Genomic DNA, 13,911 nt, shown 5'->3' on the forward strand with positions numbered 1-13,911 from the left:
GATTCCTCTAAACTTGCCCTCTGATGAAACATTTTGTGAGCTGCAGTTACCTCCGACGGCTACAAGGTGGTGCTACATTCAGGTGAGGGCACAAGTATGCACAAAATGTTGGGGACTTTTGCCAGATTTATTGCTGGACCTTGCATATTTTTTTCAGAGGCTAAATATTGCCTAGGAAATGCTTTTTAACATAGAGATGCTGGAGTTAAAATGTCTGGTCGGGCCTCAGCCCTTTCATTGTCTGCCCACTGTAACATATTTTTTTACCAGTACATGTGAGTGGTGACTCTGCTTTATGAAACTTATCATATATTAGGACAATGAATATAGCAGAAGGGGCGATCGAAATGCTTGCCTACATATTTGTTTATTTTTTATATAATGGCTGATTAACCTCTTAATTATATTACCATTTTGTGAAATGTTGCTTTAAAATATATCCTGCTTGCAGAATATATAAGTATTTGTACTGCGTTGGCCGGGAATCGAACCCGGGTCAACTGCTTGGAAGGCAGCTATGCTCACCACTATACCACCAACGCCCTCTGATCTTTGTGCTCTCGGTTCTAAACATTAGGACCCTGAGTTCAATGACTATCATGCACCAGCTTCAATGGTGCATTTGGTTTAGATACCAACATGAAAAGCAATAGAAAGTTTTTGTAGAGGGTAAGGAACTGGGATTGAAACCAAGGACAAAGCTGTGCAGAAGAGAAGAATGGAAAGCAGCAATACAAATAATAGATATGAACACATAGAGGCAGCATGGGAAGCAAAGCAGGGAAGAGAAATAGAGAACATTCCATGAAATGCCCAGGAGATAGATAAGAGCAGAACAAAAAAGGGAAGAATGAAATTCAAAGCCTCCACATAAAAGTGTTTGAAGGTCCCACCAGTCATTCATGCTTATTATTGTGTGCCTTTACTTTCAAAGTACAGTGTGGAGCTTTTGACGATCCCTCTCTTGTATTTCAGCAGACACAGATAGTTGAGAAGTCTTTTCTCACATAGCTGGCACAAGCTTGCGCTTTTCCTTGCTGGTAGCGTGGAAATGACAGCTTGGTCCTTGGAAGTAAAATCAAGCAAAATTAGCAGAGGATGGTTTCGATCCATCGACCTCTGGGTTATGGGCCCAGCACGCTTCCGCTGCGCCACTCTGCTCCGTTGTGAAAGTGTTCTTTTTATGCAGATAAGGAGCATTAGGCAGAGTAGCATGGGATTGGTCTGGCTCTCACCTCATTTGCATAAGTATATCCCAAGGCATGCTGGGTGCAGAAAAACTTCATCTTCCCCTCTCACAATCAGTAATAACTGAAAGTCAGACACTCTTAGGCACTAGCCGTTTCAGGCCTTTATCAAGACAGTAGCTCTTGAACCATCTCTCTCTCGCTCTGTGATCCTAGCACTAGCATGCTCAGGATTTGGCTTTACCTTGGAGCCAGAGATATACCCGGTGAGGGCTTGCCCGGTGTGAGGCTTTTGAGCGTTTGGGAGCGTTCGGGACGTGAGTGGACGTTGGACAGGAAACTATGCGAATATGAAGCCTCCAACATTCCTGCTTCAGTGAGTGGTTCTTTCCATGGACATCTGACTCTTGGATTCCTCTCAACTTGCCTTCTGATAAAACATTTTGTGAGCAGCAGTTTCCTTCGACAGCTACAAGGTGGCGCTACATTCAGGTGAGAGCACAAGTATGCACAAAATGTTAGGGACTTTTGCCAGATTTATCGGTGGATCTTGCATATTTTTTCAGAGGCTAGATATTGCCTAGAAATGCTTTTTAACATAGAGATGCTGGAGTTACAATGTCTGGTCGGGCCTCAGCCCTTCCATTGTTTGCCCACTGTAACAAATTTATTACCAGCACATGTGTGTTGTGACTCTGCTTTATGAAACTTATCATATATTAGGACAATGTATGTAGCAGAAGGTGCGATTGAGATGTTTGCCCACGTATTTGTTTATTTTTTTATATATGGCTGATTAATCTGTTCGTGAAATTTCCATTTTGTGACATGTTGCATTACAATATATCCTGCTTGCAGAATATATAAGTATTTTCAGTGCGTTGGCCGGGAATCGAACCCGGGTCAACTGCTTGGGAAGCAGCTATGCTCACCACTATACCACCAATGCCCTCTGATGTGTTAGCTCTCGGTTCTAAATATTACGTTGCAGAAATCAATGACTATCTTGCACCAGCTTCAATGGTGCATTTGGTTTAGATACCAACATGAGAAGCAGTAGAACGTTTTTTGCAGAGGGTAAGGAACTGGGGATTGAAACCAAGGACAAAGTTGTGCAGAAGAGAAGAAATGAAAAGCAACAGTACAAATAGTAGAAATGAGCATATATAGGCAGCATGGGAAGCAAAGCAGGGAAGAGAAAGAGAACATTCCATGAAATGCCCAGGAGATAGATAAGAGCAGAACAAAAAGGGAAGAATGAAATTCAAAGCATGCCCAGAAAGTTGTGTGAAGCTCCCACCAGTCATTTATGGTTATAATTGTGTGTCTTTACTTTCAAAGTACAGGGTTGTACCTTTCACGATCACTCTTGTATTACACAGACACGAATAGTTGAGAAGTCTTTTCTCAGATAGCTGGTACAAGCTTGCACTTTTCCTTTCTGGCTATGTGGAAATGACAGCTTGGTCCTTGGAAGGAAAATCAAGCAAAATTAGCAGAGGATGGTTTCGATCCATCGACCTCTGGGTTATGGGCCCAGCACGCTTCCGCTGTGCCACTCTGCTCCTTTGTGAAAGTGTTCTGTTTATGCAGATGAGGAGGCATTCAGAGAAGTGACGTGGGATTGGTCGGGCTCTCACCTCATTTGCCTAAGTATATCGCAAGGCATGCTGGGTGCAGAAAATCTTTATCTTCCCCTCTCACAATCAGTCACAACTGAAAGTCCAGACCCTCTTATTCACTAGCCGTTTCAGGCCTTTAACAAGACAACAGCTCTCCGACGCTCTCTGTCTCTCTCTCTCTCTGTGATCCTAGTGCTTGCATGCTCAGTATTTGGCTTTTCCTGGGAGCCAGAGATCTACCCGGTGAGGGCTTGCCGGTATAAGGCTTTAGAGCGTTTGGGAGCGTTCGGTACATGAGAGGACGTTGGACTGGAAGCTATGCAAATTTGAAGCATCCAAACTTCCTGCTGCAGTCGGAGGCTCTTTCCATGGACATCTGCCTTTTGGATTCCTCTAAACTTGCCCTCTGATGAAACATTTTGTGAGCTGCAGTTACCTCCGACGGCTACAAGGTGGTGCTACATTCAGGTGAGGGCACAAGTATGCACAAAATGTTGGGGACTTTTGCCAGATTTATTGCTGGACCTTGCATATTTTTTTCAGAGGCTAAATATTGCCTAGGAAATGCTTTTTAACATAGAGATGCTGGAGTTAAAATGTCTGGTCGGGCCTCAGCCCTTTCATTGTCTGCCCACTGTAACATATTTTTTTACCAGTACATGTGAGTGGTGACTCTGCTTTATGAAACTTATCATATATTAGGACAATGAATATAGCAGAAGGGGCGATCGAAATGCTTGCCTACATATTTGTTTATTTTTTATATAATGGCTGATTAACCTCTTAATTATATTACCATTTTGTGAAATGTTGCTTTAAAATATATCCTGCTTGCAGAATATATAAGTATTTGTACTGCGTTGGCCGGGAATCGAACCCGGGTCAACTGCTTGGAAGGCAGCTATGCTCACCACTATACCACCAACGCCCTCTGATCTTTGTGCTCTCGGTTCTAAACATTAGGACCCTGAGTTCAATGACTATCATGCACCAGCTTCAATGGTGCATTTGGTTTAGATACCAACATGAAAAGCAATAGAAAGTTTTTGTAGAGGGTAAGGAACTGGGATTGAAACCAAGGACAAAGCTGTGCAGAAGAGAAGAATGGAAAGCAGCAATACAAATAATAGATATGAACACATAGAGGCAGCATGGGAAGCAAAGCAGGGAAGAGAAATAGAGAACATTCCATGAAATGCCCAGGAGATAGATAAGAGCAGAACAAAAAAGGGAAGAATGAAATTCAAAGCCTCCACATAAAAGTGTTTGAAGGTCCCACCAGTCATTCATGCTTATTATTGTGTGCCTTTACTTTCAAAGTACAGTGTGGAGCTTTTGACGATCCCTCTCTTGTATTTCAGCAGACACAGATAGTTGAGAAGTCTTTTCTCACATAGCTGGCACAAGCTTGCGCTTTTCCTTGCTGGTAGCGTGGAAATGACAGCTTGGTCCTTGGAAGTAAAATCAAGCAAAATTAGCAGAGGATGGTTTCGATCCATCGACCTCTGGGTTATGGGCCCAGCACGCTTCCGCTGCGCCACTCTGCTCCGTTGTGAAAGTGTTCTTTTTATGCAGATAAGGAGCATTAGGCAGAGTAGCATGGGATTGGTCTGGCTCTCACCTCATTTGCATAAGTATATCCCAAGGCATGCTGGGTGCAGAAAAACTTCATCTTCCCCTCTCACAATCAGTAATAACTGAAAGTCAGACACTCTTAGGCACTAGCCGTTTCAGGCCTTTATCAAGACAGTAGCTCTTGAACCATCTCTCTCTCGCTCTGTGATCCTAGCACTAGCATGCTCAGGATTTGGCTTTACCTTGGAGCCAGAGATATACCCGGTGAGGGCTTGCCCGGTGTGAGGCTTTTGAGCGTTTGGGAGCGTTGTGGACGTTGGACAGGAAACTATGCGAATATGAAGCCTCCAACATTCCTGCTTCAGTGAGTGGTTCTTTCCATGGACATCTGACTCTTGGATTCCTCTCAACTTGCCTTCTGATAAAACATTTTGTGAGCAGCAGTTTCCTTCGACAGCTACAAGGTGGCGCTACATTCAGGTGAGAGCACAAGTATGCACAAAATGTTAGGGACTTTTGCCAGATTTATCGGTGGATCTTGCATATTTTTTCAGAGGCTAGATATTGCCTAGAAATGCTTTTTAACATAGAGATGCTGGAGTTACAATGTCTGGTCGGGCCTCAGCCCTTCCATTGTTTGCCCACTGTAACAAATTTATTACCAGCACATGTGTGTTGTGACTCTGCTTTATGAAACTTATCATATATTAGGACAATGTATGTAGCAGAAGGTGCGATTGAGATGTTTGCCCACGTATTTGTTTATTTTTTTATATATGGCTGATTAATCTGTTCGTGAAATTTCCATTTTGTGACATGTTGCATTACAATATATCCTGCTTGCAGAATATATAAGTATTTTCAGTGCGTTGGCCGGGAATCGAACCCGGGTCAACTGCTTGGGAAGCAGCTATGCTCACCACTATACCACCAACGCCCTCTGATGTGTTAGCTCTCGGTTCTAAATATTACGTTGCAGAAATCAATGACTATCTTGCACCAGCTTCAATGGTGCATTTGGTTTAGATACCAACATGAGAAGCAGTAGAACGTTTTTTGCAGAGGGTAAGGAACTGGGGATTGAAACCAAGGACAAAGTTGTGCAGAAGAGAAGAAATGAAAAGCAACAGTACAAATAGTAGAAATGAGCATATATAGGCAGCATGGGAAGCAAAGCAGGGAAGAGAAAGAGAACATTCCATGAAATGCCCAGGAGATATATAAGAGCAGAACAAAAAGGGAAGAATGAAATTCAAAGCATGCCCAGAAAGTTGTGTGAAGCTCCCACCAGTCAGTCATTTATGGTTATAATTGTGTGTCTTTACTTTCAAAGTACAGGGTTGTACCTTTCACGATCACTCTTGTATTACACAGACACGAATAGTTGAGAAGTCTTTTCTCACATAGCTGGCACAAGCTTGCACTTTTCCTTTCTGGCTATGTGGAAATGACAGCTTGGTCCTTGGAAGGAAAATCAAGCAAAATTAGCAGAGGATGGTTTCGATCCATCGACCTCTGGGTTATGGGCCCAGCACGCTTCCGCTGCGCCACTCTGCTCCTTTGTGAAAGTGTTCTCTTTATGCAGATGAGGAGGCATTCAGAGAAGTGACGTGGGATTGGTCGGGCTCTCACCTCATTTGCCTAAGTATATCGCAAGGCATGCTGGGTGCAGAAAATCTTTATCTTCCCCTCTCACAATCAGTCACAACTGAAAGTCCAGACCCTCTTAGGCACTAGCCGTTTCAGGCCTTTAACAAGACAACAGCTCTCCGACGCTCTCTGTCTCTCTCTCTCTCTGTGATCCTAGTGCTTGCATGCTCAGTATTTGGCTTTTCCTGGGAGCCAGAGATCTACCCGGTGAGGGCTTGCCGGTATAAGGCTTTAGAGCGTTTGGGAGTGTTCGGTACATGAGAGGACGTTGGACTGGAAGCTATGCAAATTTGAAGCATCCAAACTTCCTGCTGCAGTCGGAGGCTCTTTCCATGGACATCTGCCTTTTGGATTCCTCTACACTTGCCCTCTGATGAAACATTTTGTGAGCTGCAGTTACCTCCGACGGCTACAAGGTGGTGCTACATTCAGGTGAGGGCACAAGTATGCACAAAATGTTGGGGACTTTTGCCAGATTTATTGCTGGATCTTGCATATTTTTTTCAGAGGCTAAATATTGCCTAGGAAATGCTTTTTAACATAGAGATGCTGGAGTTAAAATGTCTGGTTGGGCCTCAGCCCTTTCATTGTCTGCCCACTGTAACATATTTTTTTACCAGTACATGTGAGTGGTGACTCTGCTTTATGAAACTTATCATATATTAGGACAATGAATATAGCAGAAGGGGCGATCGAAATGCTTGCCTACATATTTGTTTATTTTTTATATAATGGCTGATTAACCTCTTAATTATATTACCATTTTGTGAAATGTTGCTTTAAAATATATCCTGCTTGCAGAATATATAAGTATTTGTACTGCGTTGGCCGGGAATCGAACCCGGGTCAACTGCTTGGAAGGCAGCTATGCTCACCACTATACCACCAACGCCCTCTGATCTTTGCGCTCTCGGTTCTAAACATTAGGACCCTGAGTTCAATGACTATCATGCACCAGCTTCAATGGTGCATTTGGTTTAGATACCAACATGAAAAGCAATAGAAAGTTTTTGTAGAGGGTAAGGAACTGGGATTGAAACCAAGGACAAAGCTGTGCAGAAGAGAAGAATGGAAAGCAGCAATACAAATAATAGATATGAACACATAGAGGCAGCATGGGAAGCAAAGCAGGGAAGAGAAATAGAGAACATTCCATGAAATGCCCAGGAGATAGATAAGAGCAGAACAAAAAAGGGAAGAATGAAATTCAAAGCCTCCACATAAAAGTGTTTGAAGGTCCCACCAGTCATTCATGCTTATTATTGTGTGCCTTTACTTTCAAAGTACAGTGTGGAGCCTTTGACGATCCCTCTCTTGTATTTCAGCAGACACAGATAGTTGAGAAGTCTTTTCTCACATAGCTGGCACAAGCTTGCGCTTTTCCTTGCTGGTAGCGTGGAAATGACAGCTTGGTCCTTGGAAGTAAAATCAAGCAAAATTAGCAGAGGATGGTTTCGATCCATCGACCTCTGGGTTATGGGCCCAGCACGCTTCCGCTGCGCCACTCTGCTCCGTTGTGAAAGTGTTCTTTTTATGCAGATAAGGAGCATTAGGCAGAGTAGCATGGGATTGGTCTGGCTCTCACCTCATTTGCATAAGTATATCCCAAGGCATGCTGGGTGCAGAAAAACTTCATCTTCCCCTCTCACAATCAGTCATAACTGAAAGTCAGACACTCTTAGGCACTAGCCGTTTCAGGCCTTTATCAAGACAGTAGCTCTTGAACCATCTCTCTCTCGCTCTGTGATCCTAGCACTAGCATGCTCAGGATTTGGCTTTACCTTGGAGCCAGAGATATACCCGGTGAGGGCTTGCCCGGTGTGAGGCTTTTGAGCGTTTGGGAGCGTTCGGGACGTGAGTGGACGTTGGACAGGAAACTATGCGAATATGAAGCCTCCAACATTCCTGCTTCAGTGAGTGGTTCTTTCCATGGACATCTGACTCTTGGATTCCTCTCAACTTGCCTTCTGATAAAACATTTTGTGAGCAGCAGTTTCCTTCGACAGCTACAAGGTGGCGCTACATTCAGGTGAGAGCACAAGTATGCACAAAATGTTAGGGACTTTTGCCAGATTTATCGGTGGATCTTGCATATTTTTTCAGAGGCTAGATATTGCCTAGAAATGCTTTTTAACATAGAGATGCTGGAGTTACAATGTCTGGTCGGGCCTCAGCCCTTCCATTGTTTGCCCACTGTAACAAATTTATTACCAGCACATGTGTGTTGTGACTCTGCTTTATGAAACTTATCATATATTAGGACAATGTATGTAGCAGAAGGTGCGATTGAGATGTTTGCCCACGTATTTGTTTATTTTTTTATATATGGCTGATTAATCTGTTCGTGAAATTTCCATTTTGTGACATGTTGCATTACAATATATCCTGCTTGCAGAATATATAAGTATTTTCAGTGCGTTGGCCGGGAATCGAACCCGGGTCAACTGCTTGGGAAGCAGCTATGCTCACCACTATACCACCAACACCCTCTGATGTGTTAGCTCTCGGTTCTAAATATTACGTTGCAGAAATCAATGACTATCTTGCACCAGCTTCAATGGTGCATTTGGTTTAGATACCAACATGAGAAGCAGTAGAACGTTTTTTGCAGAGGGTAAGGAACTGGGGATTGAAACCAAGGACAAAGTTGTGCAGAAGAGAAGAAATGAAAAGCAACAGTACAAATAGTAGAAATGAGCATATATAGGCAGCATGGGAAGCAAAGCAGGGAAGAGAAAGAGAACATTCCATGAAATGCCCAGGAGATAGATAAGAGCAGAACAAAAAGGGAAGAATGAAATTCAAAGCATGCCCAGAAAGTTGTGTGAAGCTCCCACCAGTCATTTATGGTTATAATTGTGTGTCTTTACTTTCAAAGTACAGGGTTGTACCTTTCACGATCACTCTTGTATTACACAGACACGAATAGTTGAGAAGTCTTTTCTCACATAGCTGGTACAAGCTTGCACTTTTCCTTTCTGGCTATGTGGAAATGACAGCTTGGTCCTTGGAAGGAAAATCAAGCAAAATTAGCAGAGGATGGTTTCGATCCATCGACCTCTGGGTTATGGGCCCAGCACGCTTCCGCTGTGCCACTCTGCTCCTTTGTGAAAGTGTTCTGTTTATGCAGATGAGGAGGCATTCAGAGAAGTGACGTGGGATTGGTCGGGCTCTCACCTCATTTGCCTAAGTATATCGCAAGGCATGCTGGGTGCAGAAAATCTTTATCTTCCCCTCTCACAATCAGTCACAACTGAAAGTCCAGACCCTCTTATTCACTAGCCGTTTCAGGCCTTTAACAAGACAACAGCTCTCCGACGCTCTCTGTCTCTCTCTCTCTCTGTGATCCTAGTGCTTGCATGCTCAGTATTTGGCTTTACCTGGGAGCCAGAGATCTACCCGGTGAGGGCTTGCCGGTATAAGGCTTTAGAGCGTTTGGGAGCGTTCGGTACATGAGAGGACGTTGGACTGGAAGCTATGCAAATTTGAAGCATCCAAACTTCCTGCTGCAGTCGGAGGCTCTTTCCATGGACATCTGCCTTTTGGATTCCTCTAAACTTGCCCTCTGATGAAACATTTTGTGAGCTGCAGTTACCTCCGACGGCTACAAGGTGGTGCTACATTCAGGTGAGGGCACAAGTATGCACAAAATGTTGGGGACTTTTGCCAGATTTATTGCTGGATCTTGCATATTTTTTTCAGAGGCTAAATATTGCCTAGGAAATGCTTTTTAACATAGAGATGCTGGAGTTAAAATGTCTGGTCGGGCCTCAGCCCTTTCATTGTCTGCCCACTGTAACATATTTTTTTACCAGTACATGTGAGTGGTGACTCTGCTTTATGAAACTTATCATATATTAGGACAATGAATATAGCAGAAGGGGCGATCGAAATGCTTGCCTACATATTTGTTTATTTTTTATATAATGGCTGATTAACCTCTTAATTATATTACCATTTTGTGAAATGTTGCTTTAAAATATATCCTGCTTGCAGAATATATAAGTATTTGTACTGCGTTGGCCGGGAATCGAACCCGGGTCAACTGCTTGGAAGGCAGCTATGCTCACCACTATACCACCAACGCCCTCTGATCTTTGTGCTCTCGGTTCTAAACATTAGGACCCTGAGTTCAATGACTATCATGCACCAGCTTCAATGGTGCATTTGGTTTAGATACCAACATGAAAAGCAATAGAAAGTTTTTGTAGAGGGTAAGGAACTGGGATTGAAACCAAGGACAAAGCTGTGCAGAAGAGAAGAATGGAAAGCAGCAATACAAATAATAGATATGAACACATAGAGGCAGCATGGGAAGCAAAGCAGGGAAGAGAAATAGAGAACATTCCATGAAATGCCCAGGAGATAGATAAGAGCAGAACAAAAAAGGGAAGAATGAAATTCAAAGCCTCCACATAAAAGTGTTTGAAGGTCCCACCAGTCATTCATGCTTATTATTGTGTGCCTTTACTTTCAAAGTACAGTGTGGAGCTTTTGAGGATCCCTCTCTTGTATTTCAGCAGACACAGATAGTTGAGAAGTCTTTTCTCACATAGCTGGCACAAGCTTGTGCTTTTCCTTGCTGGTAGCGTGGAAATGACAGCTTGGTCCTTGGAAGTAAAATCAAGCAAAATTAGCAGAGGATGGTTTCGATCCATCGACCTCTGGGTTATGGGCCCAGCACGCTTCCGCTGCGCCACTCTGCTCCGTTGTGAAAGTGTTCTTTTTATGCAGATAAGGAGCATTAGGCAGAGTAGCATGGGATTGGTCTGGCTCTCACCTCATTTGCATAAGTATATCCCAAGGCATGCTGGGTGCAGAAAAACTTCATCTTCCCCTCTCACAATCAGTAATAACTGAAAGTCAGACACTCTTAGGCACTAGCCGTTTCAGGCCTTTATCAAGACAGTAGCTCTTGAACCATCTCTCTCTCGCTCTGTGATCCTAGCACTAGCATGCTCAGGATTTGGCTTTACCTTGGAGCCAGAGATATACCCGGTGAGGGCTTGCCCGGTGTGAGGCTTTTGAGCGTTTGGGAGCGTTTGGGACGTGAGTGGACGTTGGACAGGAAACTATGCGAATATGAAGCCTCCAACATTCCTGCTTCAGTGAGTGGTTCTTTCCATGGACATCTGACTCTTGGATTCCTCTCAACTTGCCTTCTGATAAAACATTTTGTGAGCAGCAGTTTCCTTCGACAGCTACAAGGTGGCGCTACATTCAGGTGAGAGCACAAGTATGCACAAAATGTTAGGGACTTTTGCCAGATTTATCGGTGGATCTTGCATATTTTTTCAGAGGCTAGATATTGCCTAGAAATGCTTTTTAACATAGAGATGCTGGAGTTACAATGTCTGGTCGGGCCTCAGCCCTTCCATTGTTTGCCCACTGTAACAAATTTATTACCAGCACATGTGTGTTGTGACTCTGCTTTATGAAACTTATCATATATTAGGACAATGTATGTAGCAGAAGGTGCGATTGAGATGTTTGCCCACGTATTTGTTTATTTTTTTATATATGGCTGATTAATCTGTTCGTGAAATTTCCATTTTGTGACATGTTGCATTACAATATATCCTGCTTGCAGAATATATAAGTATTTTCAGTGCGTTGGCCGGGAATCGAACCCGGGTCAACTGCTTGGGAAGCAGCTATGCTCACCACTATACCACCAACGCCCTCTGATGTGTTAGCTCTCGGTTCTAAATATTACGTTGCAGAAATCAATGACTATCTTGCACCAGCTTCAATGGTGCATTTGGTTTAGATACCAACATGAGAAGCAGTAGAACGTTTTTTGCAGAGGGTAAGGAACTGGGGATTGAAACCAAGGACAAAGTTGAGCAGAAGAGAAGAAATGAAAAGCAACAGTACAAATAGTAGAAATGAGCATATATAGGCAGCATGGGAAGCAAAGCAGGGAAGAGAAAGAGAACATTCCATGAAATGCCCAGGAGATATATAAGAGCAGAACAAAAAGGGAAGAATGAAATTCAAAGCATGCCCTGAAAGTTGTGTGAAGCTCCCACCAGTCAGTCATTTATGGTTATAATTGTGTGTCTTTACTTTCAAAGTACAGGGTTGTACCTTTCACGATCACTCTTGTATTACACAGACACGAATAGTTGAGAAGTCTTTTCTCACATAGCTGGCACAAGCTTGCACTTTTCCTTTCTGGCTATGTGGAAATGACAGCTTGGTCCTTGGAAGGAAAATCAAGCAAAATTAGCAGAGGATGGTTTCGATCCATCGACCTCTGGGTTATGGGCCCAGCACGCTTCCGCTGCACCACTCTGCTCCTTTGTGAAAGTGTTCTCTTTATGCAGATGAGGAGGCATTCAGAGAAGTGACGTGGGATTGGTCGGGCTCTCACCTCATTTGCCTAAGTATATCGCAAGGCATGCTGGGTGCAGAAAATCTTTATCTTCCCCTCTCACAATCAGTCACAACTGAAAGTCCAGACCCTCTTAGGCACTAGCCGTTTCAGGCCTTTAACAAGACAACAGCTCTCCGACGCTCTCTGTCTCTCTCTCTCTCTGTGATCCTAGTGCTTGCATGCTCAGTATTTGGCTTTTCCTGGGAGCCAGAGATCTACCCAGTGAGGGCTTGCCGGTATAAGGCTTTAGAGCGTTTGGGAGCGTTCGGTACATGAGAGGACGTTGGACTGGAAGCTATGCAAATTTGAAGCATCCAAACTTCCTGCTGCAGTCGGAGGCTCTTTCCATGGACATCTGCCTTTTGGATTCCTCTAAACTTGCCCTCTGATGAAACATTTTGTGAGCTGCAGTTACCTCCGACGGCTACAAGGTGGTGCTACATTCAGGTGAGGGCACAAGTATGCACAAAATGTTGGGGACTTTTGCCAGATTTATTGCTGGATCTTGCATATTTTTTTCAGAGGCTAAATATTGCCTAGGAAATGCTTTTTAACATAGAGATGCTGGAGTTAAAATGTCTGGTCGGGCCTCAGCCCTTTCATTGTCTGCCCACTGTAACATATTTTTTTACCAGTACATGTGAGTGGTGACTCTGCTTTATGAAACTTATCATATATTAGGACAATGAATATAGCAGAAGGGGCGATCGAAATGCTTGCCTACATATTTGTTTATTTTTTTTATAATGGCTGATTAACCTCTTAATTATATTACCATTTTGTGAAATGTTGCTTTAAAATATATCCTGCTTGCAGAATATATAAGTATTTGTACTGCGTTGGCCGGGAATCGAACCCGGGTCAACTGCTTGGAAGGCAGCTATGCTCACCACTCTACCACCAACGCCCTCTGATCTTTGCGCTCTCGGTTCTAAACATTAGGACCCTGAGTTCAATGACTATCATGCACCAGCTTCAATGGTGCATTTGGTTTAGATACCAACATGAAAAGCAATAGAAAGTTTTTGTAGAGGGTAAGGAACTGGGATTGAAACCAAGGACAAAGCTGTGCAGAAGAGAAGAATGGAAAGCAGCAATACAAATAATAGATATGAACACATAGAGGCAGCATGGGAAGCAAAGCAGGGAAGAGAAATAGAGAACATTCCATGAAATGCCCAGGAGATAGATAAGAGCAGAACAAAAAAGGGAAGAATGAAATTCAAAGCCTCCACATAAAAGTGTTTGAAGGTCCCACCAGTCATTCATGCTTATTATTGTGTGCCTTTACTTTCAAAGTACAGTGTGGAGCCTTTGACGATCCCTCTCTTGTATTTCAGCAGACACAGATAGTTGAGAAGTCTTTTCTCACATAGCTGGCACAAGCTTGCGCTTTTCCTTGCTGGTAGCGTGGAAATGACAGCTTGGTCCTTGGAAGTAAAATCAAGCAAAATTAGCAGAGGATGGTTTCGATCCATCGACCTCTGGGTTATGGGCC

General features: G+C 43.4%; 6 non-coding genes across 6 annotated transcripts; all 6 read right to left on the reverse strand.

Annotated features, from left to right (window-relative positions):
- Positions 1–470: 470 nt before the first annotated feature.
- TRNAG-UCC (transfer RNA glycine (anticodon UCC)) lies at positions 471–542 on the reverse strand. The gene has a single exon. It is a non-coding gene; the product is annotated as a tRNA-Gly (tRNA).
- A 3,123-nt stretch (positions 543–3,665) lies between these two features.
- On the reverse strand, positions 3,666–3,737 carry TRNAG-UCC (transfer RNA glycine (anticodon UCC)). The gene has a single exon. It is a non-coding gene; the product is annotated as a tRNA-Gly (tRNA).
- A 1,512-nt stretch (positions 3,738–5,249) lies between these two features.
- TRNAG-CCC (transfer RNA glycine (anticodon CCC)) lies at positions 5,250–5,321 on the reverse strand. The gene has a single exon. It is a non-coding gene; the product is annotated as a tRNA-Gly (tRNA).
- A 1,533-nt stretch (positions 5,322–6,854) lies between these two features.
- Positions 6,855–6,926, reverse strand: TRNAG-UCC (transfer RNA glycine (anticodon UCC)). Its single transcript has one exon. It is a non-coding gene; the product is annotated as a tRNA-Gly (tRNA).
- A 3,123-nt stretch (positions 6,927–10,049) lies between these two features.
- Positions 10,050–10,121, reverse strand: TRNAG-UCC (transfer RNA glycine (anticodon UCC)). The gene has a single exon. It is a non-coding gene; the product is annotated as a tRNA-Gly (tRNA).
- Positions 10,122–11,643: 1,522 nt separating this feature from the next.
- TRNAG-CCC (transfer RNA glycine (anticodon CCC)) lies at positions 11,644–11,715 on the reverse strand. The gene has a single exon. It is a non-coding gene; the product is annotated as a tRNA-Gly (tRNA).
- Between the last annotated feature and the right edge of the window lie 2,196 nt (positions 11,716–13,911).

This window comes from Lissotriton vulgaris, chromosome 9 (genome assembly GCF_964263255.1).
Source record: "Lissotriton vulgaris chromosome 9, aLisVul1.2, whole genome shotgun sequence".
Taxonomy (NCBI): domain Eukaryota; kingdom Metazoa; phylum Chordata; class Amphibia; order Caudata; family Salamandridae; genus Lissotriton; species Lissotriton vulgaris.